The sequence below is a fragment of the Halichoerus grypus genome, chromosome 6 (genome assembly GCF_964656455.1).
Source record: "Halichoerus grypus chromosome 6, mHalGry1.hap1.1, whole genome shotgun sequence".
Lineage (NCBI taxonomy): Eukaryota > Metazoa > Chordata > Mammalia > Carnivora > Phocidae > Halichoerus > Halichoerus grypus.
The window spans coordinates 173,199,909-173,213,674 of record NC_135717.1 but is presented as its reverse complement, the minus strand read 5'-3'; the positions used below and the strand labels follow the sequence as shown (position 1 = coordinate 173,213,674).

The window sequence follows — 13,766 nt, the reverse complement described above, 5'->3', positions numbered from 1 at the left end:
TGAGACATGGAGCTTCATCCCTGCAGATGCAAGCACGTCGGGGGTCACCGTTGGCTGCATGCTGGGCACAGCATCGACTCAAGCCTGGCCCCCAGCGCCCCACCTGCCGCTCCAGCCTCGCTGCACACAGACATGCACGTGCATGCACACACACCTGCATCCACCAGCAAACACACCTTTCGCTGCTCTGGTCCTCACGCGGCTGAGGGTGTGTGAGTATGGCCTCTTGAGCCTTCTCACACGCACCCTCTCTTTGTCCTGCAGCCCTCTGAGACCCCAGTCAGTGGTTCACCTGCAGTGATCGCCCCTCTTCTCTCCCCCGATGGCCAGCCAGCTCCCCGAGGGCAGGCCTTGACCGCGCGCTCACTGTGTCCTTACTGAGTGAGAGAGCAAATGGACGGACAGGCGTGGCTGAGCACCGGTGGGCCTCTGGGGGACGGCGAGGGCACAAGAAAGGTGACTTCAGCAGAGGCAGCTGCTTATGCAGGCACACGCCGGGGTGGCAGAACCAGCAGATGAAGGGGGCCCAGCAGGAAGTGGTGAGAAGTGAAAAACTGCCAGTCTCTAACCTGGGACCCTCCCTCCGGGAACCCGTCTGAAGAAAAGGGTCCCTACTACGGAAAGGGCTGGAAAGGACACGGCTCCTTAACTGGGCTTGCTGTGAGCTGGCTCATTCCTTCCTGCACTAAGTGGTCCCCTTGTGTCCCTCACGGGGACCTTTATTAATGGGGCGGAACAGAGAGGAGTGCGCCGAGGGCCAGGGCAAGGGCCCCTGTCTCCTGGACCAGCAGCAGGGGAGAAGGGCACTAGGACTGAGTCCTGCAAAACACCCTGACTCAGCTTTCAGTGAAGGGTGCAAAGGTCACCTACGGAGAAGATCGACACATGAAAAAGACAAACAAAATAGACACCTGTGATTATGGTTGTAGCTAGAGCGTAGGGCTATTGATCCATTTTTGTCACTGATTTTCAGAATTCCTTGTGAATTCAAAATTTTAAATAAAGCAGTTTTACTGGACAAGTATGATAGGGAGCCATGCTAGGTTCTTGAGGGGAGAAATGCCATGGAAAGGAAGTGGCCACAAGTGGGCTAGAAAGGGTTGGGGTGGCCTCGGAGGCATGGTGGTCTTCCCTGTGTTTCAGCCACCCTCAGTGCCCCCCTTTCCCACGAAGCTCCCTGGTGCCCACACTCACCCCTCCACGTCCACCCTCTTCCAGCCTCTCTACCGCTTTCTCAAGTGTGTCAACTCTGTTGGCACAAAACCATTTCTCATCCTGTTGTGGCTGCATGACCGACCCAGGCCTGTTAGCGAGGGACCACTTAGTGCAGGAAGGAATGAGCCAGCTCACAGCAAGCCCAGTTAAGGAGCCGTGGCAAGGGGGCGCCTGGGTGGCTCAGTCATTAAGCATCTGCCTTCGGCTCAGGTCATGATCTCAGGGTCCTGGGATCGAGCCCCGCATTGGGCTCCCTGTTCAGTGGGAGGCCTGCTTCTCCCTCTCCCACTCCTCCTGCATGTGTTCCCTCTCTTGCTGTCTCTCTCTCTCTGTTAAATAAATAAATAAAATCTTAAAAAAAAAAAAAAAGGAGTTGTGGCAGGTCAGGCAGGAGGCCACAGGGGCCTGGGACATGCTGGGGGCCCCACATTCACAGAGAACGCCCGGTGGTGCTGACGGACGTGTGGAGGGCACAGATGGGAAGAAGGAAGAAGCCAACAGCTTTGGAAGGTGGAAGAAAATGTAGAGTTTATTGGGAAGAATCAGTCCAGAGTTCCAGGCAGTGCCGAGATTGGGAGGCATATGCTGGGAGTCAGTCATCTGACCTGGCCAGAGTCCGGCAGGAAGGACTGTGTCGGCAGATGACATGGGGAGCTCCGAGCCCCTCCTGGTTCCACGGAGTGTCTCCCAAGGCGGCGCATTCCCTCTGCCCGCCCCACACACACGCCCACGGGGCAGTCACATCCAGCGGGGCCTGTTTTATTTCTGAGGATGTTCACGAAGAATCCTGTCAGAGCATTTCCCCTTTCTTTTCTCAGAGCTTCTCGCTTTGGTTCCAGGATTTGTTTGTTTGGTTTTCCTCCCCTTCCCTCTTTCCAGTCCTCTGTTCTTATCCACATCAAAAGAAATTTTTTAAAATTCCAGTGCCTCCCACAGATGTCCAGCCAGGATCATGCTCACAGCTGTGCTGTTGGAGGCCTGAGGGCGGAGGGATGAAAGCGTCCAGTTCCCATCCTGGCTCTGTCACTGACGTGTGGTGACCACGGCAGGCCGCTCGCCCCTCGGAGCTCCTGACTGTAACACTGCTGCTGCCTCAGGCTGAGGCTCGGTGACACTGAAATGAGCGTGCCTGGCACAGAGCGGGAGCCCAAGGGATGTGGCTCCCCTTCCATCCCCTGCAGCCTCCTCTCCCGCCCGTGTGCGTGAGATGAAAGGAAAAGCTGGTCTTGCCAGAAGGGGCAGAGACAGGGGTCAACGAAGTATTGTTCAGGAAGGTGTCCCCCTGCCTCCAAACCCGTACCCTCTCTACCTGCTCCCTAAAGCACTGCCCACTTAGAACGGCTTTTCTTCAGCTGAAGACTTTTGTCCTCATACCTGTGAAGGCAATGACAAAGCAGGAGGACACTTCAGACTGGGCTGACCTGCCAAGAGTCCTGCGTGGCTTCATGCATTCGTGGAGCACCAAAGCTCACGGGCTGCCAGGACTTGAGGAACATCCACTCCTCCTCCATGCTGACCTCACCCCCACGATGGGGCTCACTCCCAGGCAGGGCTGAAGCAGGTGAATGAATGAACACAGCTCTGCTCTCACCAGCCCTCCCTCGCCCTCCTGACGGGCCCGTGGCCTCCACCCCACCGTCCTGCAGACCAGCACTCACTGTCCTCATTCACCTGGAGCTGCCTTCCTTGACTGGATCCTGGAGCTAGGCCTCCCTGGGCAGCCCCTCCAGGGCCGCACAGGGCATTCCTCCTGGGACAGGCTTGGGCCAGGGCCTTCGGGCCAGAGCTGCCATCCCCAACCACGTTTTGTAGTTGTCAGTCAGTCACTCAGCCCACAAACATGGCTTATGTGCCTCATGCACTATTTCAAACCCTGAGATACGGAAACACTCAAGACAGCCAGGTCCCCCTTCTCAAGGACTTTGGATGTTCTGGGGAGACAGAGAAACAGACAGAGAAGACAGCAAGGAGATGGAAGGGCCGGGTATGTGGCAGGACAACGGGATGGAGCAAGTCCGCGGCTTTCGGTCGCTGCTCAGGGAGGTGATGTGGGCGCTGAGGTCGGAGTAAGGGGGAGCCAGCCCTGCCACGATCAAGGAAGCACATTCTGGGCAGAGGAGCAGCTCCAGATGGGAACAGGACGGCTGGGGTCAAGGACCAGCAGGGACGCCATATGCAGCAGCTGGGCCAGCAGGGCAGGGAGGAGGCTGGTAGGAGGTGTGGACAGTTCTCTTGGGCCTCGTCGGCCAGGGAAGGTAGTTTGTGTTTTATCCAAAGCCAGCAAGGAATCCTTTGGAGGCTTCTAGGCAGGGGAATAGCGCAGCTGGCCGATACTCTCAGAGGTGGTTGTGTGGGGTGGCGGGACCAGGGCGGAAGGAGGGAGGCCCGTGGGGACGCCACCGCCGTAATCCAGGCCAGAGAGGAGCGGAGCTGGGCCCAGCACCTGAAGGGTGGGGGTGAGGAGATGTATTTGCGGGCAGAGCTGACAGGACTGCACCTGCTAAGGGATTTGATGTGGGGAGTGGGGAAGGGAGGGACCACCGCTGACTACCAGGTGTCGTGGCTGAAGTGACAGTGAGCTGTGCTGCCATTGGCCGAGATGGGAAGGCTGAGGGCAGGGCCAGGCTTTGCTTGGTTCTGCTCTGTTCTCAGGGGAGGTCGAATTAGGAGTTCAGCAAGGGCTGGGTTAGGTTTGTCATGCCTTTGGACATCTAAGCGCAGGCTAGGGGTCAGCCATTGGTGTCCAAGCCTGAGGGTGGCGGAGCAGGCAGGCCCAGAGGTTTGGGCAGCGTTGGCAGCTGGGGGGCAGGTAAAGCCATGGGACAGGGTGGCCCCTCCCGGGAACAGAGCCTGCAGGTGCACAGCTCCCAGGACACAGTGCTTCCCAAAGCTGCTTCAAAGGAGGTACTGCCCACAGAATGCAGAGGTATTTGCCACCCATGTATCCGGTAAGGGTCTAGGATCTGGGATGTTTGAAGGACTCTCAGAACTCAACCGCAGACAGACGGGTACCCAGTGTAAAAGTGGGCCAGGGATTTGACAGACAGTACCCCGAAAAGGACACACAGATGGACAACAAGCACGTGGAAGGATGCTCAACACCATTAGTCAGGGAACTGCAAATCAAAACCATCACACCCCCCAGGATGGCTATAATTTAAAAAATGGAGACTCTGGAGCCCTCACGTTTTGCTGATGGGAACGGGAAATGGGGCGGCCACTGTGGAAAACAGTTTGATGTTTCCTCCAAAAGTTACACATGGAACTACTGCGTGACCCGATGCTGCTGCTGGGTCGACGCCCGAGAGGATTTAAGCATGTTCTCACAACAAGCTGAACGTGCGGTTCACAGCAGCATCACAACGGCTAAAGGGTGGAAACAAGCCGCGTGTCCATCATCCGGTGAATGGGTCTCTCCCTACAGTAGAAGATTGTTCAGGCATAAACATGAATGGCACACGCTCCAGCATGGATGGACCTTGACAACGTCCTGGTGTGTGGGAGAAGCCAGACACAGCGAACGCATGCTGTACGGTTCCATTGACAGAAAATGTCCAGAAGAGGCCCGTCCATAGAGACAGAAAGTAGGCAAGTGGTTGCCAGGAGCAGCGGGGAGGGGAGAATTGGGATTGACTGATTATAAGCACGGGGTTTCTTTCGGGGTGATGGAAATGTTCTGGAATTAGATCATGGTGATGTTCGCACCGCCTTGTGAATGCATAAAAACCGCTGACGTGTACCCTTTAAGATGATGAACCTTATGTACTATGAATCATATCTCATCAAGTGGAGAGGCGCCTGGATGGTGCAGTCGGTTACGCGTCTGACTCTTTCAGCTCAGGTCATGATCTCAGGGTCGTGAGATCGAGCCCCGCGTCAGGCTCTGCGCTCAGCAGGGAGTCTACTTGAGATTCTCTCTCCCTCCCCCCCGCCCCTCCCCACCCCCGCTCACTCGCTCGCTCTCTCTTTCTGTAAAATAAATAAATCCTTAAAAAAAAAAGGAAGTCTTTAAGAATAAGTGGGCATGTGAAAGAGGTAGCATGTGCAGGGACTGGGGCTTGTCCCACACCCCGAGGAGGCCACACACATGGCTCTGTGTCCAGTTCTGGGCCCACATGAAGTACCTGATAGGCGAGGGTTCCCCAGAGAAGGGTGACAGGGTGGTGAGCCAGCCAGCACCTCTGTCAGGAGGGAGCAGTTCCAGAAGCTGAAGCTGCTCTGCTTGGAGACCAGAAGGCTGAGGCAAGGCTCAGGGCTCCCTTAGGATGCGGCTTGTCGTCACTCTTCCGGTTTGGAAGGGACCTTACCGTCCCCTAGGGCAAGTTCACACCTGTGCTTCTCTGGAGCCCTCGGCAGGGGCTTCGCTCACCAGTTGGTAACATTTATTGCTGGTCTTTGTGTGCTGAGTGCTTTACCGCGTTATTTTCTTTAATTCCCAAAACAGCTTAAGGTACCTATTATCCCTGTTTTGTAAAGAAGGAGACCAAGGTCCAAAAAGGTTAAGCGACCGGGCCAAGGTCACACAGCAAGTTACTCCCTGAATCTCGTATGCCAGCTGGTAAGGCAAGGATGGCACGTGAGGGCAGCGGTCACGGGGAGACCTCACGGAGACTGTCGTCAGGAGGAGTGGTCAGCGGCATCTCCAGGTCCTTAGGGACAATCAGTGCTGCTCCCCCATCTCTGGAGGACCACCAGGCAGCAGCTGGGATTGAAGGTGGGGCCCAGATGAAGGATGAGGTGACCAGAGTCTCAAGGCCAACAGCTTCAGCGGAGCTGTGTCCCGTCGTGGGCCGGCTCCTCCAGTCTGGATGTGAGCGGTGGGCTTGAAGGTCTGGAAAGCTGACCCCACCACTCATGAGCCTGATCTCCCTGTCCTAAGCTTGGATGCAGGCCCAACCCGAGGGGCTCCGTGTCCGAGCAGGGCCATGGTGGGAGACCCCGTGTCTCCTGCATCTAGCTGACCTGCTGGAGAGTCAGGCACCCCAGAGAAGGCCCCAGCTGATGCCCAGCCCAGGAAGCAGACAGGTCCCGGGAGACCCCAGTCTTACCTCCCCCCTGCCTATGCCAACGCCTCTGACAGCTCAGGGAGTGTCCTGGATCTGCCAGAACCCGGGCCCCAAAGCTCTAAGACCCATGTGTATTTTACCCGAAATCTAATCCATCTGGTTCTCATTTATTTACACTTAACTCATCAAATGCAATTTTGCAAGAGCCGTTCGATAGCCAAGAGGCTTTTCTGCCTAAGCCTCCCTTCTGAAAGGGGCCAGGGGAGGGCTGGGGCCTCAGCCCTCAGGGACCAGCAGGGAGCTGTCAGGGCTGGAGGTCAAGTTTGGTTTCTAAGATGGGCCGGGGCCTCCACCTCTGTTCTTGGACCCTCAGTGGGGTCTGTGATGCCGGAGCCAGGCACAGGGTCTGACACATAGTAGGCTCTTGGCAGCCAGGAAAACATGGGCGGGGCCCAAGCAGAACACAGAGTCTCTGTTCCAAATCGTGAAATGTTCGTGGGAAACACAAAGCAAGCAAAGCTGGATCCAGAAGTAATTTTTAGTTATTATAAATAACTGCAAACCTGGATTCTTGGTCCAAAGTAGGACAAACAGCCAGCTATTAATAAAAATAAACACTAGCACCTTGGGCCAAAAGCAAACCTCATAGGCAAACCACAGTCCTGCCTGCAGAGGCCGTCCGGAACCAGATCAACCGACAGCCTATTGGTGTCAGCTCTGGAAACCTTCTTGCTGGAAAACAACCATGGGCATCACAGGGCATGGGCCCATCCCAGACACAACCCTCTGGCTGGCTGGTGGGGGCGGGGGTGGCCTGTGCCCGTGAGCGATGGGCCCACCCAGCAGAGATGGGCAAGAGTCACAGCTGACGGCAGTCTCCCCGACCCCAGCATCCAGACCTCCTGTCAGGAGCTACAGCGTAAGGCGGGGACACCTGACCCCGGAGACTCTGTTTGGACTTGGTCTGTGGAGCCAGGGTGCCATTCCTCTTTTGACTAGAGTGGCCACCGTGGCCACCGGGACTGGGAGGGGTGGCTGGAGGCCCTGAGGTCAAGGAGGAGCATGCGGACTATGCCTTTGGGCAGGAATTGAGGCCCAAGCCAGGGAGGGTGGTGCCTCAGTCATGGAGGCAAACAAATGGGCAAGGTGGTAAGGAAGCCGACAGACAGCCTTGGTGACTGCTCGGGTGTGGGAGGGGCAGGAGGGGGCTTCTCAGGCCAGAGTGGCTGGGGGGCGGGGGGCGCAGGCAGGGCTGGAGTGAGGCCCCTCTTTGGCACCCTAGTCTCCCTCGCTCCCTCCCACCTTCTGTCCTCCCTCAGCTGTTGGCTGAATGAATGAGCCGCTGAGACTCAGGCTGGGAGCAGCCTGCGCAGAGCAGAGGCCATGTGTCTTTTCTCCCAGACTGCATCGGGATGATCTGTTTCTGAGGGTGTCCCGCAGCCCCACCAGCCAGCGGCCCCCTGAGGCCATGACCAGCCGGTTCAGCTTCCCCTTCCCTCCCCTCCCTGCACCCCTGCCAGCTGCCCCCACCCCAGCCCAAAAGAGTCAGGGGCTCAACCAGTCGTCATGGCACAAAGATGTGTTTGTGTGTTCAAGAGGGGAGCACGTTCCCCCGGGGGGGGGGGGGGGACGAGCAGGGCGGCAGCTGCAGGCCGGGGCCTTCCAGAGAATGACCTGGCTGGTCCAGGCGGCCTGTGATAGAGGGCCACACAGGACCTTCACAGAGCCAGGGCTTTGGGTCTGATCTCCACAATACATCCATCAATTCTTCTGTTGCCAATTAAGAGCGTTTCCTACTATGAGCCCAGAGCCTGCCCCCAAACCCACAGGGCCTCCTCTCTGCTCTGCAGCTAAGTCCCTGTGTTCAGGAGCTCCCTGACTTCTGGGAACGTTCATTTAGCTGTGGCCATAAAAGAAGATGAAGGACCGTGAGCTGCCGGCAGGATTCAGAGACAGAATACTCCCCGTATCCCTTCCGGAGCCCACTCAGAGAGCCTGAAGCATGGATTGGAAACAGGCTTGCTCAGGGCCCTCCCTGCACACTGGCTCAGCCTCTGCCCAAGGCCGCAGTGGTTAATGATGCTCGACTTCTTCCCCAAGGACTGTTCCTTCTCTCAGCAGCACTGATGGGAATAGGGGCCAGGAGGACCCAGACAGAGCCAAGGTTTGTGAGAGCCCTTGAGGTCTCCTCAACAGGGGGTGTGCAGGCCGCAAATCTTCCAGAACTCCTCTTCTGCCCAAAGGGTCACCGGCTCTTCCCCATCTGTGCCCTGCCATACCTCTTCCACAAAACTTTGCTTCCACAACACCTCTCCGTCCTCTAGCCTCACATCATGAATCTCCCTGCCCTCCTCGGCCCAGCTCGTCACTGTTCTCTGTGCTCAGGGCCAGTCCAGCAGCAGCTTGGTGAACAGGGACTTAACAAGAGATGTTCACTTTGGCGCCCCGGCAGCTCTTGGGGAGTGTGGTACATAGCAGGTGCTCAGGGTCTGTGGAGGGAATGAATGAACAAAACCATTTTGGGTGAATTTCGAAGGCAAGGACTTCCGTCTGGACAAGGAGGGAGAGGGTACCCCAGGAGGAGGTGCATGTGTGCATATGAAGGCGAGTGTGAGCAAGAGGGTATGTTCAGAGAACAGCAGAAGCGGGTGCGGCTGCTGGAGAGGTGGCACGCTGTGGAGAGCCTTGAATGTGCCCCCTCTTTGTGCCCAGGAGGAACCAGGACGGCTCTCTGCGCCAGGGGACTGACCTTGTAGGTAATGAGCTCCCCATCACTGGCATGTACGAGCACACAGGTGCCATTCAATTTATCCTGCTGACACTTAGCGCCTACTCAGTCTGAGCATCCACTGGGGGCAGGCGTATAAGGGAGACTCGGATCTCTCCTCAACCCACGGTAGAGACAGGATGACCAAGCCCGAGGTCCCGGGCGGAGCAAGTCTGGGCGTAGGGGGTGAGCAAAATCTGCCGGGCACCAGGAAGCCTTCAGAGACGGGGAGTATTGGAGACACAAGCACGTAAGGTCGGGGTGGTGTGTTAAGCGGACACACCCAGGGAACCACCTCTCGTTGCCATGATTGGGCTTGAAGCGTCCTCACAGAGAAGCCAGATCACAGAAGAGCAGGGAAAGGCCTTGGATCCACACTCATCAGGCATCGAATCCCTCTTCTTCCTGTTTTATGGCATTAGGCATATCCCTTCTCCTCCCTAGGCCTCCATTTTCTCATCCAAGCGTCTGTCTGGTAGGAATACTGCCCCCAGGGTGGAGCTCTGGTGCAGATCTGTGAGGACAGACCCTGAGCGCCCCGGCTGGCAGCGAGGACTGGCCTCTATGTCCAGGCTGCCAGCCCTGCGCAGCCGACCCTGATGCTCGTCCCCGGTGGGGGCATGGTGCCGTGGGACTCCCACACCGGGGCCTGTCCATGCACGAACAGTTCCATGGGAGAGAAGGATGAAGGCTGTGTGTGCCTCCAGCGCTCCAGGAGGGCTTCCTGGAGGGCACAGTCTGCACTTCCTCCTGCTGATGAGACCTGAGCACCTGCCCCAGGCCACAGGCCATGGGCCAGAGCCAGAACTCAGGTTGTCCGACTCCCAGGTGTAGGCTCCCTCTTTGTCGTGCGGGACCTCTCATCACAGAGTTTTCTGAGTCCTGCGGGGGGCCAAGGAACAACGTGTGCCGGGCTGCCCACCCTCAGGAGGGCCGGGGGGTTAAGTAGTTCTCATAGTGCTATGTTCCAGGTCAACCCAGCCTGCCCTAGGCCCGTGGGTAGCCATCTCGCAGACCCAGCTCCTCCAGCTGGTCACTCTCCAGGCTTCACTGTGAGTGCTGTCTGGGGGCCTGAGCCCCGGGGCGTGAGGGGTATGAAGTGGGCATCAGGCCCCTCATCCAGCCCCTAGAGAAGTTGGTAATGCCCACAGGCTGCCCAAAGGGATTCTGAGACTTGTGGTTTCCTGTCCAGCTTGAGGGAGGCCTGTGTTTGGACCACAGTGGAAAAAGGGTGCGGAGAGGGCAGCCCCCTCTTCCCTCCTGCTTAATCTCGGGGCTTTGTCGTTTGGGAGTGGGGAAAAGAAATGTTTACATGGCCTTGCATTTGTTTCAAATTATTCATCAGTGTTTGAGAGTCATTGTTCCCGGCTAGTGTAAACAGCGCTGTCCCAAGGCCCGGCCACTCGGCCAGCTCACTGAAGTTCTGTCGATGTGCAGCGTCTACAGTCCTCTGGCTCCCGGCTCCCAGGGAAGTGGGGAGAGGGGCCAGGCCAGCTTCGTGGTGGGCAAAGGCATGAGCTCAGGAGGTGGACAGCAAGTTTAAGTCCTGCCTTCGCTCCGAGCAGCTGTGTGACTTGGCTCAAGTGACTCTGGTTGTCTGTGTCTTGGTGCCCTCGTCTGCACAATGGAGGCGTCCCACAGCCTGGCACGCAGCGCTGCCACAAGGGTCGAGTGAGTTGCTATTTGTGAGGCCCCATGCCTGACACATAGTGAACACTCGAGGGATGTTAACTTTGCGTTGTTATTGGTAGGATGAACAAGACTTGGTGCCTGGCTTAGAGCCATTCATGGTCTAGTGCAGGCAGGGGAGAGACGCCCGGAGGCAGACACTGCAGAGGGGAGGGGAGGTGCCCCCAGCAAGGGTGACATTAGCCCTGGGCCCTGAGGGAGCCACCACTAAGTAAGACTCTGTTCAGTGGAGAAAGGTCTTCAGAATAATCCCTCTCTGGCCTTCCCAGCTCCCCTGGGACCCCACTCTGTCTCTTCTCAGCAAGAGCCACCTTCCCCATTTTAACTGTAACGGTTGGTGGCTTTTAGAGTTCAGATCTCTGCCCCCCTCCCGGCCGCCACACAGCTGACATTTGAGCTTCCTGGAGATAATGGCCTCCCTCGGCGCTGGCCTCAGAGGCAGCCATGTGGTCTCTTGGGTGGTGAAGTGGGCTGTTGTCCCTAAGCCTCAGTAGGACCCAGCTGACGTCGTTCCAAAGCTGAGTCCTCTCCTGGTTCAGTGCAGGTCAGTCCGCCTGGTTCTTGACATTTTCACATCGTTTTGGTTCCGGTACTGAAAGATGGCTGTGTTAAGAAGAACAGCATAAAAAGCTTAGTGCCAAAGCGTGCGTGTGTGTGTGTCCGTGTGTGTGTTGGGGGTCAGGGGATTGGCTAGAAGCAGCCAGTAGCTCACCTTGCCTTTGTGGTTTCATGTTTTCGCCTATTAAAGTGACAATACAGACATGGCACATTAAGGTTTAAGAAGCCCTTCTTTCATTAAACAAACTGACAGTGTAGGGGGTTATGACTTCGGTAATTGAAACATGCTGTTCTGTTTAAGACCAGAACTCCATAAAGCCTCTTTTCAGCCAATAGCATCCTTTGTGCCAGCAGCCTCTGGTCAAAAATGAGTGTCGGCCCTGAGGTCTGTCTCTCCTAGAGAGTGGGAAGACCACTTAGCGACCTTGTGCAGCTGTCTTGGCAGCCAGACGTTAGAGCCTTTTAAAAACTTCCCCATTCTCTAGACTTTTGAAATCAGTTTGCAAGGCAGAAGGCAGGCTGCCCTGTCCTCTAGCCTCTCCGGGGCTGCCAAGTCTTGTGTTACTGGTTATAAATCTGAGGTGTGAATGAAGAAAGAGGGGACATTAGAGTTTGGTTGGCGAGGCTCTGTGTTGGGGGTAGACAGTGCAGGTTGCACAATCTTCCTAGAGAGGGAAAATCCAGCAGTATCCGTGAGATCACAATTTGGGAGTCAGACTACCAGGTGGGACCTCAGACAGGTGACTTTGCCCCTCTGGACCTCAGTTTCCTCATCTATAAAATGGGCTAATACCTGAATCTGATTTACAGGGTTGCTGTGAGGATTAAAGGAGTTAGTGCAGGCCAGATACTTAGAACAGTGCGGGTCACACAGGATACTGAGGGTCAGCTAGCATTACAACCATTGTAACTATCTACCTCTATGGAGTAACTCTGTGGAGTACTGTTGTGGAGTACCATGTAGAGTATGTCCATGGAGTACTACCATAGAGTACCACTGTGGAGCACCACTATAGAATATCACCGTAGTATAGCTCTGTGTGGTGTTGCTGTGGAGTACCACATAGAGTACCTTTGTGGAGTATCACTGTAGTATCGCTCTGTGCAATACCACCATGGAGTACTACCAAGGAGTACCTCGGTAGAGTATCACTATAGTGTAATTCTGTGCAGTACTGCTGTGGAGTATCACGTGGAGTATCATGGTAGTATAGCCCTTTATGGTGCCACCATGCAGTACCACATTCGGTACGTCTGCGAAGTATCACCATAGTATTGCTCTGTGCAGTGTCACCATGGAGTACCACATGGAGTACATCTGTGGCATAGCACTAGAGTATGCACTCTGAATGAAGTACCACATTCAGTACCTCTATGAAGTATCACCATACTATAGCTCTGTGTGGGATCACCATGGAGTACCTCTGTGGAGTATCACCGTAGGATAGCTCTCTAAAGTACCACATGGAGGGGCGCCTGGGTGGCTCAGTCATTAAGCGTCTGCCTTCGGCTCAGGTCATGATCCCAGGGTCCTGGGATCGAGCCCCGCATGGGGCTCCCTGCTCAGCAGGAAGCCTGCTTCTCCCTCTCACACTCCCCCTGCTTGTGTTCCCTCTCTCGCTGTCTCTCTCTCTGTCAAATAAATAAATAAAATCTTTAAAGTACCACATGGAGTACATCTGTGGAGTATAACTAGTATCATTCTATGCCATACCATAGAGTACTGCCAAGGAGTACCTCTGTGGAGTATCACTATCGTGTAGTACTGTGAAGTACATCATGGAGTATATCTGTGGAATATCACTGTAGGATATAGCTCTGCGGAGTACCACATGGGGTACATCTATGGAGTATTCCTAGTTCGCTCTGTGCAGCGTTACCATGGAGTACCACGTGTAGTACATCTGAGTATTGCTGTAGTATCGTTCTGTGCAGTACCACATGGAGTACTTCCGTGGAGTATCACCACAGTGTGGCCCTGTGCAGTACCGCTGTGCAGTACCACATGGAGTACTCCCGTGGAGTATCACCGCAGTGCAGCCCTGTGCAGTACCACATGGAGTACTTCCGTGGAGTATCACTGCAGTGTGGCCCTGTGCAGTACCACTGTGCAATACCACATGGAGTACTTCCTTGGAGTATCACCGCGGTGCGGCCCTGTGCAGTTCCGCTCTGCAGTACCACATGGAATACTTCTGTGGAGTATCACCGCAGTGCGGCCCTGTGCAGTAAGCACATGGAGTACTTCAGGGGAGTATCACCGCAGTGCGGCCCTGTGCAGTAAGCACATGGAGTACTTCTGTGGAGTATCACCTCAGTGTGGCCCTGTGCAGTACCACTGTGCAGTACCACATGGAGTACTTCTGTGGAGTATCACCGCAGTGCGGCCCTGTGCAGTACCACTGTGCAGTACCACATGGAGTACTCCCGTCGAGTATCACCGCAGTGCGGCCCTGTGCAGTAGCGCTGTGCCGTACCACATGGAGTACTTCCGGGGAGTATCACTAGTATCACTCTATGCAGTGTCACCA

The 13,766-nt window shown here is 55.9% G+C and overlaps 1 protein-coding gene across 2 annotated transcripts in view; it reads left to right on the top strand.

Annotated features, from left to right (window-relative positions):
* The window catches only part of SCUBE1 (signal peptide, CUB domain and EGF like domain containing 1), a 138,527-nt gene that overhangs the window by 39,362 nt on the left and 85,399 nt on the right, over positions 1-13,766 (top strand). The window lies entirely within an intron of this gene.